This window comes from Panthera uncia, chromosome B1 (genome assembly GCF_023721935.1).
Source record: "Panthera uncia isolate 11264 chromosome B1, Puncia_PCG_1.0, whole genome shotgun sequence".
Classification (NCBI taxonomy): Eukaryota; Metazoa; Chordata; class Mammalia; order Carnivora; family Felidae; genus Panthera; species Panthera uncia.
In genome coordinates, this window is record NC_064811.1 from 88581087 (window position 1) to 88594311 (window position 13225).

At 40.1% G+C, this 13225-nt stretch overlaps 1 protein-coding gene across 7 annotated transcripts in view; it reads left to right on the plus strand.

Moving 5' to 3' along the window:
- Positions 1-13225, plus strand: part of LOC125923005 (uncharacterized) — a 73912-nt gene that overhangs the window by 2077 nt on the left and 58610 nt on the right. The window lies entirely within an intron of this gene.

The window sequence follows — 13225 nt, forward strand, 5'->3', positions numbered from 1 at the left end:
TGATGCACTACATAGTTTTTTCCCCACAGAAGTAAGATCCTGCAAAAACAATGCTAATATTTTTTTTTATCAGAGCACTATCTATCTGGGGTCTATGGTTTGAAATCCTCCTGTTGACAGACTTCTGAAATCTTTTCCTACAGGCCACTAGCTAGAAAGTTTGTCTTTATAGTTTAAAAAAAACCACAAGGCCCCTTTTGGAATACACTACTTGAGCAGTATTCTGTTGTTTTAGAAGCAATGCAATATGAAGAGACTGCTTTGAAATAGTGTAATGCGGGGTTGGAAATCCTGGTTCCGTGGTGGGCACCACTGCTGTCATGCCATGCTGTGCTGACCTCAAGCAAGCCATTTCCGGTCTTTCTTTCTGCAGAATGGGTGTAATAATGGCCTACTTGACAAGATTGTTGTAAGAATTCAGTGAGGTAATGCATGTGAAAGTAGGAAGCAAAGATGATTCTTCAGGAGACCTGTAAGTTGCAACACGAAAACGTCTAAGGCACTAGGAGTCTCTACCACAGGAGTAAATGGGGATGGTCTCACACTTGCTCATGTACTGCTGTGGCCATCTCCATATCTGCAAGTTGTGTTACAAAGGCACCAAAATCATCGTAGCATTTGTTACCCCTGGAAGTGTGATGAGAGAAAAAACATTGCAGGGAGAGAGAGAATGTGATTTACCTCTGCCTCATGCTTGTGATGGGTTCCTAATGGATAGATAAGTGGATGTAGACAAATGATACTGGGAATAGAATATTATTTTGGGAGGCATTTGACACAGCTCATAATAACTCTGAGACCTTAGTAGTATGATGGTCTATGAAAGGGTTAACATGTAGCACGTATAGATAAAACACTCAAAACAACATTAAGAACGCAGAGGGGAGTGACTAGAAAGGTGTGTAAGAGATGTTTCTTGGGACTGAGTAAATCCCATTAGAATTTACATTTCAGCATAGAATGTGATTACATAGCTCAGACTGAGGCATCTTAAGTTTACAAGGCAATAAAGGTTATGGCTAGAGCTGGGTGTGTAGCACTGAGGGCATTTAGCTGAGTGTGCTTCATTTGTGATCTTCCCTAACTTAAGATAGCCCCTCCGATGGAATCATTTCCTGGGCTCCACCTCCCAGTATAAGCTTTCCAGTGAGACCTGTGTACAGAGTGATGAAAGCAGGAGTAAGGGGGTGGTTTCCAGTGTTCTGGTTCTAGTCTCCTACTGTGGCCCAAGGCTGCCCAGGTACCAGTCCTCCTGAGATACTCTATCTCTTTGGGCTGCCCCCTGCTAGTAGCAACACTCAGATCTTGCAAATGGTGTTGAAGGAGCTCTATAGCAACAGGGGTGGGAGGGTGGGGGTACTTATGTTCTTCCTTTCACCCTTAATGGATGCAGCCATTTTGAAATTTATTTTTGGCTGGAAAAAGAACGTGGACCAAGGCACTGAGGATTTTATCTTGTTTTGGGGGGGCAATGGGGAGGCCCTGAAAATACTTAAGGAAAACCTGGGGCCCTCTGTTGAGGAAAATAAACTCTCTGAATGGGGAGGCATGGTTAAAGGATTTTCTTATTTTTATAAATCTGTTTCCTCAGTGGATATGGTAATGAGGTGTTTCTTGAATCGAGGTAAATGCACCTCTTAAGATGGGTGGCCTCTGTAGTCTTTTCAGGCCTCCTGGGCTGTAGGAAGCAGGGCCCTGGGCTCTGTCAGCATTGAGCCAGAGTCTAATCCCTGGTCTGAGGCGAGAAGCCAAAGCCACAGCCTTCTTGCCTGAAGGCAAGGGCAGTACCAACAGAGCCATATGGAGATTAATGAAGAACAAGGTCATTAGTCTCATTGTTTATCCAGTTACTCACAGCACAGATTTGTGTAAATTTCAGCTACCACGGTTGCAGTCTGTCTTTGATGTGTGTAATCTATACATTTTAGTGCCCCAGGAAAGTGCCTGACAGGAACTACATCCGATGCCCAGAAAACACATCTACACAGGCACAGTGAAGCATGTTGAACAATTTTCTAGTGAGTTCCATCAAAGTAAATAAACCAACCTGGATGGTCAGGATGGTGCCTCCTTTTTATCATGATATAACTTTTAGGGGTCCTTGTGATTGATGTGTATTTGTTTCCATTTGAAATGGAGTACCTACTTAAAACCTTCATTTACCTCTCAGAGGAGAAGGGACTTGGCCTATATCACATTTGACCTTAGGGCATCTGGGTAGCTCAGTCGGGTTAAATGTTTGACTTCAGTTCAGGTCATGATCTCATGGTTCATGAGTTCAAGCCCCACATCAGGCTCTGTGCTGATCGCTTGGAGCCTGGAGCCTGCTTCTGATTCTCTGTCTCCCTCTCTCTCTCTGCCCCTCCCCTGCTCATTCTCTCTCTCTCTCTCTCTCTCTCTCTCTCTCTAAGAATAAATAAACATTAACAAAATTAACAAAATCATTTGACCTTGAGGATACTTTCTTTTTTAAAGTACTTCTGTCCATAAAAACAGACTCACTGAGTGGAGTTATCCAGGCTAATATATACATTTATCCAGAACACAGCTTCTAGTTTTTTAACTCTGTCTTGGGTGTGCAGCTATGCTTAAACTGAGAATTAACAATTATTGGAGTAATTCAGAAGGTAGGCTGAGCCAATGCAAATAGTTTAGGGTACAAAATTGTCATCTGGCTCAACTGAACACTTTTCTCTGGCAGAAATAAAGCTAATTTGCCTGATCTGAATTTGACTTTTAAAGGTCCTCTGATCCCCTCTGCCAATTACAGATCTCAAGCCCACTTCCCTTAGGTTAACTTGGCAGAAAGCAAGGGACAGAGATAAATTACTATGCTATGAAGTTAGACAATGATTTTTGACTGCCAGTTCAGATAACTGCACACAATCCCAAATATATTTTGAAGCTTGAATGATCCAGATATTTGACCTTTGCTGTTCAAATTCTCTGAATAATTTTTAGATTATTTTCCTTTGTATTTCAGGAACAGCAAATCTCCAGTGGCTGAGGCAAACAGACCTCGTACAATCTCTCTTGCACTCCTTCAGTAGCCTCCAGCTGGTTTCCGGCTTCCCCTCTTGCTGTGTTCCATGCATGCCCTACAACAGTCCATGCATCAGAGAGCAGTTAAAGTCATCCTTGAACAGTTCCTAGTGTGTGGAGGAAGCTTCCAAGTTGCCATCAACGCACTCCTGACTTCCTCTCCTATTCCTTGTTCACTGCTCTCCAGTACCCGGCTCTCTGTACAGTTCCTCCAGTGTGTAAAGTGCACGTGCATGCACGTGCACTGTCTTTTATTTGCTGTTGACTCTGCCCAGAGACTCTTGGCCAGGTAGATATTTGCAGGACTCATTCTTCATGTTTTTGCTCAGATGACTACTCCTCACCTCCACTTCATCCCAATTCTGGGCACTATCTATTCTTTTACAGGCTTCATCTTTCTTCGTCTATCACTTCCTGACATATTTTTTAATATTTATTTATCCTTTACCTTCTTGTCCCACCGGAATGTGAGTTCCATGAGGGTATTTGTTTTCTGATATTCCCACTGCCTACAACAGCTCTTGGTACACAGAAAATATACTAGAAACGTGTTGTGTGCTAAGTTAATACAGCTTTTGAACCCTCAGTTTCTTATCTGTAATGCTTCCATTATGGAAGATTATATATATTTGATATAAAATTACCTGGTATATAGTATAAACGCTGAGTAAGTGGTAGCTATAGTTGTGTAGATTAGCACTGCCAACAGAAATATAGTGCAAGTCCCATATATAATTTTAAGAAGCTGGAAAGAAAAAGATTAAGTTAAATTAAAATTTGCTTAATTTTATTTATCTTATAAAAAATTTCTGTTCTTCCTTTTTTTTTTTTTTTAATGTTTGTTTCTGAGAGAAAGAGAGACAGAGAGACAGAGTGCAAGCAGGGGAGGGGCAGAGAGAGAGAGAGACACACAGAATGTGAAGCAGGCTCCAGGCTCTGAGCTGTCAGCAGAACCCGATGTGGGGCTCGAACCCACAAACCATGGGATCATGACCTGAGCTGAAGTTGGATGTTAACCGACTGAGCCACCCAGCTACCCCCCCCAAAAAAATTTTTTTTTTCATATTAGAGAGAGAATGTGTGTGCATGGTGTGTACACTTAAGGAGGGGAGGGGCAGAGGGGGAGAGAAACAGAGACAGAGAGGGACAGAGAGGGAGAAACTTAAACAAGCCCCACACTTAGCGTGGAGCCTGACGTGAGCCAATCCCGTGACCCTGGAATCATGACTGAGCCAACCAGGTGTCCCAAATTAATTTTAATAATGTATTTTATTTAACTCAAATATCCAAAATTCTGCCATTAAAAAACATTTTTTTTAATGTTTATTTATTTTTGAGGGAGAGAAAGAGAGCACACTAGCATGAGGAGTGGAGAGAGAGGGAGACACAGAATCCGAAGCAGGCCCCAGGCTCCCAGCTGTCAGCACAGAGCCCCACACGGGGCTGGAACTCATGAACTGTGAGATCATGACCTGAGCCGAAGGCAGACACTCAACCCACTGAGCCACCCAGATGCCCCTAAAATATTACCATTTTAACACGTAATCATTTTAAACACTTACTGATGAAAGATTTTACGTTCTCTATTTCATATTAACTTTTTGAAATTTGGTGTATTGTTTGCCCACAGCACTCTCAGTTCAGACCAACGACATTTTGAGGGCTCAGCAACACACATGGCTAGAGACTACTGTATCAGGCAGTTTTGCTGTATTCGGTCAACTCTTTAATGACAAGTGTGTGTCTGATTCATCTTGGTAGCCCCCTTGCTACAGTAATACCTCGCACACGCACACTTCCCTTAAAACAATAGATGATGAAAGATGTGTCAAAGAATATTACATATCAAGTAATATTATTACAATGTATTGTTATATACTGTTTTTCATGGCAAATACAGATTTTCAACTTTATTGGAGAGTGAAATAAGTCTGAACTACTTTGAGATTATAATCCTCACTTTAAATGCATTATAATAGTGCTTTGCACGTAATAGGGGCTCAGTAAATAGTTGTGGTTCAAGTATGTGGTTGAATTATTTCTTTGAGTGTGTTTTCACATTCTAAATAGTGGATTCACCAGTGCGCTTTAGAAAATATGTAGGTTGAAGATTTCCTGCAGCGTTTCTTCTTGAATGACTTTTCCCTCCCTAGCCAAACTGCTAAGCTTGAAGTTCCCTACAGGTCATCTAGGATCAGAGGTTTCTCAGGAAATAGGTAGTATGGAGAGCTCTGGCTCCCACCCCAGATTTCATTTTCAGCCATACTTCTAAACTACTTTTTGGTCACACATGGGCCAGGTAGTAAATCTCTGTCTTCTGCCTGGAGTTTTCAACCAAAATACTTTAATAAGGCATTAGTCTTAGGCTTAGGCAGACGCTTTATAGTTGCAAAATTGTTTCACCCATTTCAGACATTTAAACCTTGATGCAATAAAGAAAGTAAAATGAAATTATTTTGCCAGCAAGAAGATCACTAAAAATATATTCAAGATACTGTCATTGAGATGTTCATAGAGGCGAAAGGTCTGGTTGTTTGAACTAGGGGATTTGTTAAATACATTCTAAAAAGCCATACGGTGGAGGCTATGCGGATACGAAAATGGTGCCATATTTTTATTCGCTTAAAGAAAAGATATTAGTATTATGTTAAGTGGAAAAAGCAGATTATGAAAGAACAAGTACAATCCTGGCTCATTAAAAAAGAAAAAATCCCCTTCACGTTAGCATTTATTAGCACATAAGCTCTATGAGGGCAAGGGCACTGCCTTGTTTACTACAGTATACCCAGTACCCAGAACTTCTCCTGCTACAAACTGGGCACTTGGTCAATATCTATTCAATATCTCTAGGAGGATAGACACTAATATACTGACAGTAGTTTTCTCTGAATAGTGGAGACTTGGGTGGTGTTTAGTTTCATCTTTGTGCTTTTAAAAACATTTATATGCAATGAATCAAGATGAAGATTTTAAAAAGTTAAAATGTAATGTGATAAAAAAGGTTTAGGGGCTCCTGGGCGGCTCAGTCGGTTGAGCCTCCGACTTTGGCTCAGGTCACGATCTCACGGTCTGTGAGTTCAAGCCCCACGTCAGGCTCTGTGCTGACAGCTCAGAGCCTGGAGCCCGCTTTGCATCCTGTGTCTCCCTCTCTCTCTGCCCCTCCCCCGCTCATTCTCTCTCTCTCTCTCTCTCTCTCTCTCTCTCTCTCATTCTCTCTCTCTCTCTCTCAAAAATAAATATAAAAAAAACGTTAAAAAAAGATTTAAAAAATAAAAGAGCTGATGCTAGGGAATTTCGACAATAAGAACAGCCATAATCTAAAGAAATAAATCACCAAGGAAAAGAAGAGGATGAAGACATCAGTGGCAGTGTTGGAGCCACTGCATCAGAGCAGACACGATTTCAGGACAAACTGAAATTGTGAGCATGCAGAAGTTAATACAGATGGGCTCTGACCATTTATAGCAATTTTTTAAAAAGGCTTTTTTTTACTTTTAAGGCAAAATTTAAACAGTGAAATGCGAAGTTTCTAAGTGTACAATTAATTCAAGGATTTTTAAAAACACTTCACTACATGCGTTAACAGAACGAGTATCCCTTCCATGCACTAAAAGAGCACTGTACTGAATGCAGCTTGCAAGTACTTTGTAGAAACATCTTTATTACAAGTTTTGGTAAATACATACACCTGTGAAACAATCACTCCAATAAAATTACAGAATACTTCAGCTACTCTGGACATTCCCCTAGAGAATGAACTTATTTTGTTATTTGGGGTTTTAAAATATTTTTTTTTAAGTTTATTTATTTTGAGAGAGAGAGTGAGCATACATGCAGAAGGGGCAGAAAGAGAAGGAGAGAGAATCCCAAGCAGGATCCGCACTGTCAACACAGAGTTTGATGGGTGCTCCCAACTCACTAACTGTGAGATAATGACCTGAGTTGAAATCAGGTCGGTCAACCGACTGAACCACCCAGATGCCCTGAGAATTAACTTACTGGAAGTAACTTTTTAAGCTACATTTTTGGTGAAATGTCATGTGTTGTTAGATTGTTCTTTTCCCACTGGCTGCTTTGGATTAAAATACACCTTTCCAGAAAATATGCCAATAATGTACTTTATATAGGAAGGGCAGAAATGGAACTCATAGTATCAGGTTAGCTATTAAAATGCTGAATTGGAACACCAGCCAGGTAAATTCAGTGAAATACTGCAAATTGTTTTTCAGTGTAATAGATGAAATGATGTCTGTGGTCCCAACAAACCTCAGAAGAGGTCTTGGTTGCTCCAGACAGGGATTTTTGGGGGGAGGAGCCTTAGGGGGTAAACTGAGAAGGAAGTGATGGGGTGATTTCCAGAGACAGCTGCATCCCAGAGACTTGGGAACATGAGGATCTTTGGTGGCTGTAGAAACACAGGAGAGCAACATAGTGGATTTGTTCATGCCCCCAGTGCATGCCTCATGAGCTCAGCATTCCTCTGAGCTCTGTCTGATCTAGTCCACTGCATACACATACACTTGAACACAGCAAACAGGAGGGGCTTCTGGCTGCAGCACAAAATTGTGCTTAATGTGAAGAAGAAGAAAAAAAAAGTATTTCCTGGATTTCTCTTATGGGGAAGTGTTAACAAATACAGACGGGATGTAGTCTGATGTTTTTTCCCCTTATTGTGAAATAGTTGACGTTCTTGTCTTTTCTCTGTCTCTCTGTCTCTAACATGAAGATAAACCTGAACTTCCAGGAAGGGGAAAATTTAATTAACTTAAATATGGGTTTCCAGAACAATCTGATCAGTAAGCAGGTCAGAACTGTCCAAAAGAGGACTGTGGAATGGATTGCAGGATGGTTCAGATCAGATGATTTCTTAGCCAAGTGTCAGAACTTCTTGGATTGCTATCCTGATAGTCCAGAAAGACATTGCATGCTGTGAGGAAAACAAAAACAGTAATGTGAAAACAACACTCCGAATTTACTCCAAGTATGGACCACAAAACACTCCCAAGCAGCTGTGTTGCTCCCTGAGACCTTTCATCTGTCCCCCTTTCTTCATGGACCCTGCAGCATGTGGGGTGTGAAATCACCTGATAAACTGTTTCCACTGGTGAGCTATGAGAATTTCATAGTTAGACCCCTGAAAATGAAGGGAATTAAGAACTGATAGGAAAGATGATTTGGTGCCCAAGGTGGTGAATTGGTCACTAGAAAGACTCACCTAGGTAAGAAACACCTTTGCATGGTGGCTATGTAGGTAAGAAATAATAAGTAAGCTGAAAAGTAAGATAATAAAAAAGATTCGTTTCCATGAGAAGGCCAGGTGGACAGAGAGCAGTAATCAAAGTTAAATTATGATCTGAGAAAAAGGAGCAGGAGAGGAAGTTTACTTAATGACTAAATATTTTCTTTTGTCTCTCCCCTTCGCTTGTAAACCAAGGTGGTATTTATTTGTTTGCTTGTTTTCCAGGCAAGAACCAATGCTTTATAATTAATTATATTCATAAGTCCAACAATAGTAACAGCAAAAATATTTTCAAATGATAATCATTGTCATTGTATCTGGGTTTTTTTATTACTAAAAGAAAAAAATGTTGAAAATCAAATGGACATTGTACATTAGGTACTGTGAGTATTCCACTTTCTATGGTTGATTAAAAAAACCTATTCTGTTTCACGTAATGCTTCAAGTAAATTATATTTTCTGCCTCTCACATTCAAATACAAGACTGTTATCTTAGGGTTCCTTCCCAGCACTATGGAAGAAATATTTAATGGAAATAACTCTATTTTAGCTGTACTGTCTCTTTTCTGTTCCCTTTTTACTGAAGGGGGAAAAAAGGAGAAGAAAAAGAAATAAAACAACAATAATTATATTTCTAGCCTAAGACTATGATCCTTTGAATAAAACCGCCCTCACTTTTGGTTATGCAGGAAGGGTAAGTGATCTCCTATTTTCTCATAGTTTCTTCTGGTCTTAGTAAAGATGAAAGAGGAATTTACAATCAAATAAAAATGATACTGCAGACATTACAACTAATTTATACAGTTAAAAACTCAGGATTGTATTCAGATCAACATGACACAGAATTTAATTTAAAAGGAAAGGGGGCAACTTCTCTTTTCTTTTTATTTTGGTAACTCAATTCACATTGTACATGAGTCAATAATTATGTTCTCACTGAGAACACTGATGAATATGACTTTGTGTTCATTATGTTGATAACTGAATTTAAATGGAACCAACTCCATCATCAGGTTGGAGATAATTCAGAAGTACTGCTTTCTTCGCTTTTTCTTCTACTATCTCCTTTTTTCTATCTTCCAGATCATTGGTGCCTCATCAGAGGGAAAAGAGAGAAGGAAAAACTTACCGACTTATGTATTACAAGTCACTACAGAAACTACATATGCAAAATTTTCATGATCTATTCTACACATATTATAGTTTATAAGCCAATATTTTGTTCAGGGAAAAAGTAAAGCATAAATTAAACCAATCATTAAATATCTTAGGCGAAAGAGAAAAGAAGCTGTTGTGTTGGGTATTTTGGGGGGGGGGGAGTTATGGTGGTTTTTTTTTTTGTTTTTTTCTTTTGCCTGAATTAATCAGTTAATCAATTGAACAGAACTAATATTCAATTATATGTTATTTTGTCGGGGAAAAAAATCAGATATTTCTTTAGGTTCCAAACAATGCAAATATTACCACACAAAGAAGGTAGAAGATATAAATACAATCCTCTTCTCTCATTCTTTCTTGAACACACTCCAGACATGATTTTAGTCTCAGCTCGCCACCAAAATTGCTAAATCTGACGGTCAATTTTCAGTCTCTTTGTTGGACCCATGGTCAGTATTTGTCACAGTTCATCACTCTTTCTTCAAACGCTTTCTTCACTTGCTTCCAGGATGTCATCAGCTTCTGGTTCTTTCCTGGTCTCCTGGGCCACCCCTCAGTCACTTTTGCTTGTTCTCCATCTTGTCCCTGACTTGTAGTTGGTGGAGTGCTCCTTTGACTCAGACTCTCAGCCCCTTTCTTCTGTCTATTCATTGAGGACCTCATCCAGTCTCATGCCCTTACATACAATGTAGATGCTAACAACGCCCAGAATTAAATCTCTCCCGTAGACCGAGCCCCTGACTCACAGACTTGCATATCCAACTGCTTACAGACCTCTCCATTTGGATGTCTGCTAGTTATAACATATTCAACATCTAGCTTCTGATCTTCTCCCAAGTCTACTCCTCCGTAGTGTCCTCTATCTCAGGAAATGGCAGGTCTACTTTTATGCCACTCAGGCTAAAACCTCAGAGCCATCATTAACCCTTCTCTTTTCTCTGACTCCCTGCATCTAATCTAGCTATAAATCGTTTACCTGTAAAATATAACCAGAGCCAACTACTCACCAACCCAGTTCAAGCTGCTATCATCTTTCATCTGGATTTTAACAATAGCTTCCTAAATGAGCCCCTTGTTTCTGCCTTTGTCACACTTGCCTACTATCTGTGAAGCTGCCAAAGTGATCCCCTTAAACCTCAGTCAGTTCAGATCTTTCTTCTGCTCAGCGTGCTCCAGTAGCTTACCATTCGTAATGGCCTACAAGACCCTATATGATCTACACCCACCTTGGACTTTATGGTCTCACTCCTCCTGTTCTTCCCCTTGCTTGCTCTGGACCAGCCTTGCCACTTTCCTTGCTGTTTCTGCCCCAGGATCTTTACACAAGCTATTTCCTCTCTAATATTCTTCCTCTAGATCTTTGGATGGCTTACTCTCTCACCTTCTCTGGGTCTTTCCAAATATCCCTTGTCAGTAAGGTCTTCTCTGATCACCCTACTTAAAATGATAACCTCCCCCTTCCCCTCCCCACCACAGACACTGGTAGTCCCTGTCCTCCTTTCCTGTGTTATTTGTAGCACTTATTGCCAGCTGACACCCTGTACCTATTATTTATTTATTTATTGGCTATCTTCCCCACTAGAATGTAGTTTCCTGAAGGGAAAGGATTTTTGTGTTTCTTTCACTGCTATATCTCAAGGCATCTATAACAATTTCTTATATGTAGAAAAAGTCCAATAAATATTTCTTGAATGAAAGAATATCTTAAAAAATATCTACGCACAGCTTGGTAGCACATGGTACCTGTATACTTTATTATAATAGTTGTGAGCTATGGATGGGTGAATTGTTTGGTATTTGTAAAAAAAAAAAAAAAAAAAAAAACCCATATTTTATAATTTATTTATTTATTTAATTTTATTTTTAAAATTATTTTTATTTGTTTTTAAAGTTTATTTATTTTGAGAGAGAGAGAGAAACAAATTTAGCAGGGAAGAGCAGAAACAGAAGGGGTGAGAGAGACTCACAAGCAGACTCTGTGCTATCAGCACAAAGCCAGATGCAGGGCTTGAACTCACCAACCATGAAATCATGACCTGAGCCAAAACCAGGAGTCAGACACTTAACTGAGCCACCCAGGCACCCCAATAAACCATATTTTAAATGAAGCTATTTAAAATAGCTTCAGGGAAGCTATTACTTGGAAGAATTTGATGATTATTTAATAAGATAAAATTCCTTTTTTAAAATGACCATTCATTCATTTGTCTATGTGGTCAATTTCATTCTAATGGCTTGCTTGCCTAGAGAAGAATCCTTTTTTTTCTTAAAGCTGTTCTTTGGTTTTTTTAATGTTTATTTATTTATTTTGAGAGAGAGAGAAAGCACACTCGCGCACACAGGTGCATGGAAGTAGGGGAGGGGCAGAAAGCGAGAGGGAAAGAGAGAATCCCAAGCGGGTTCCAGTCAGTGCAGAACCCGTCATGGGGCTCCATCTCACGAATTGTGAGATCGTGACCTGAGCTGAGATCAACAGTGGGACGCTTAACTGCCTGAGCCACCCAACTCTGTTGGGCAAGCAGATATGATGAGGCTATTTCGAACTGACAGGAAGGAAGGTAAATTTAAATTTTAAAATATTTAAAAAGGTCTGTTTTTCAGTGGACTGGCTTGGGCTAGACTTTATCGTTCCTGTGCTGCTCCTGTCCAAACATTTCCCGGGGTGCTGGAGCCCTTGGTTGGTTATATGGAGGAAGATTTTTGAGTGATTGATAGGCTCAGAATAATTTCCCTTGACTCAAATAATGAGAAAGCTATTTCCTTTTCTATTCTCTTTCAATCTCAGTTTAGTATCTAGCAGCATCTGTGGGACCCCACCCATATCTCTTTACCTTTATCAAGTCAAGGCACTCCTGCCAGACTTGCAGTTGTAGCATTAGTATATTCTTTGGGTGAGGTCTTCTTTTTCCTCTGGGGTCTTCTTTGATGCCCACAAAGTAGCCCAGGATTGCTGGGGAGTTAAGGTCCCTGGGATCAGCCTTCAACAATGGTTGGTGTATAAATACCCCAGCTCCCTCATGCTTTGTGTGGGCTAATTCTGAGGTGTGTTCTGTGCGGGCTCCCAGAGTTTCCCCAGAGGGATTAACTTTCAGTTGCCCAGTGATTGCTGGCTTGATAACACAGCAAGTATTGGCTTCCTTCCCTTTTCTATCTCATTTCCCAACTCCCTAATTTGTATTCTAATGTTTCCTTCACCTTTTGAAGTGAACTACTTGCAACTGAGTTCTTTTTACAGGGTTTGCTTCTGGAGAAATCCAAACTAAAACAGTACTGGCAAGGCTTTAGCTACTCCTAGTGCCTATAGAGTTTCCGTTTGACCAGAGGGCTAGTTCAGGCCTCAGGCTAGAAACCTTGGGTTATTGAAAGCATCTTGCTAGACTTACTGGCAGTGGTTCTGTTTTCATTATACTTATTTTTCAGTTACCTTCCATTTACTGTGATAATGATTTTCCATTTACTATTATGATATAAATGGATCCGTTTTTTAAAAAATGTTTATTTATTTTTGAGAGAGAGAGAGTGAGCAAGTGCATGCACGTTAGGGAGGGGCAGAGAGGAAGAGGAGACAGAGAATCCGAAACAGGCTTCACGCTGTCAGCGCAGACTCCAATGTGGGGCTTGAACTCAGGAGCCATGAGATCATGACCTGAGCCAAAGTCTAACGCTTAACCCACTGAGCCACCCAGGGGCCCCTAAATGGATCCATTTAAATTTAAAAGGGGAATTGGTTTAAATACAATGTTTATTAAATAATAGGATAGTGGCAAAGGGATTTGACAAAAGTCA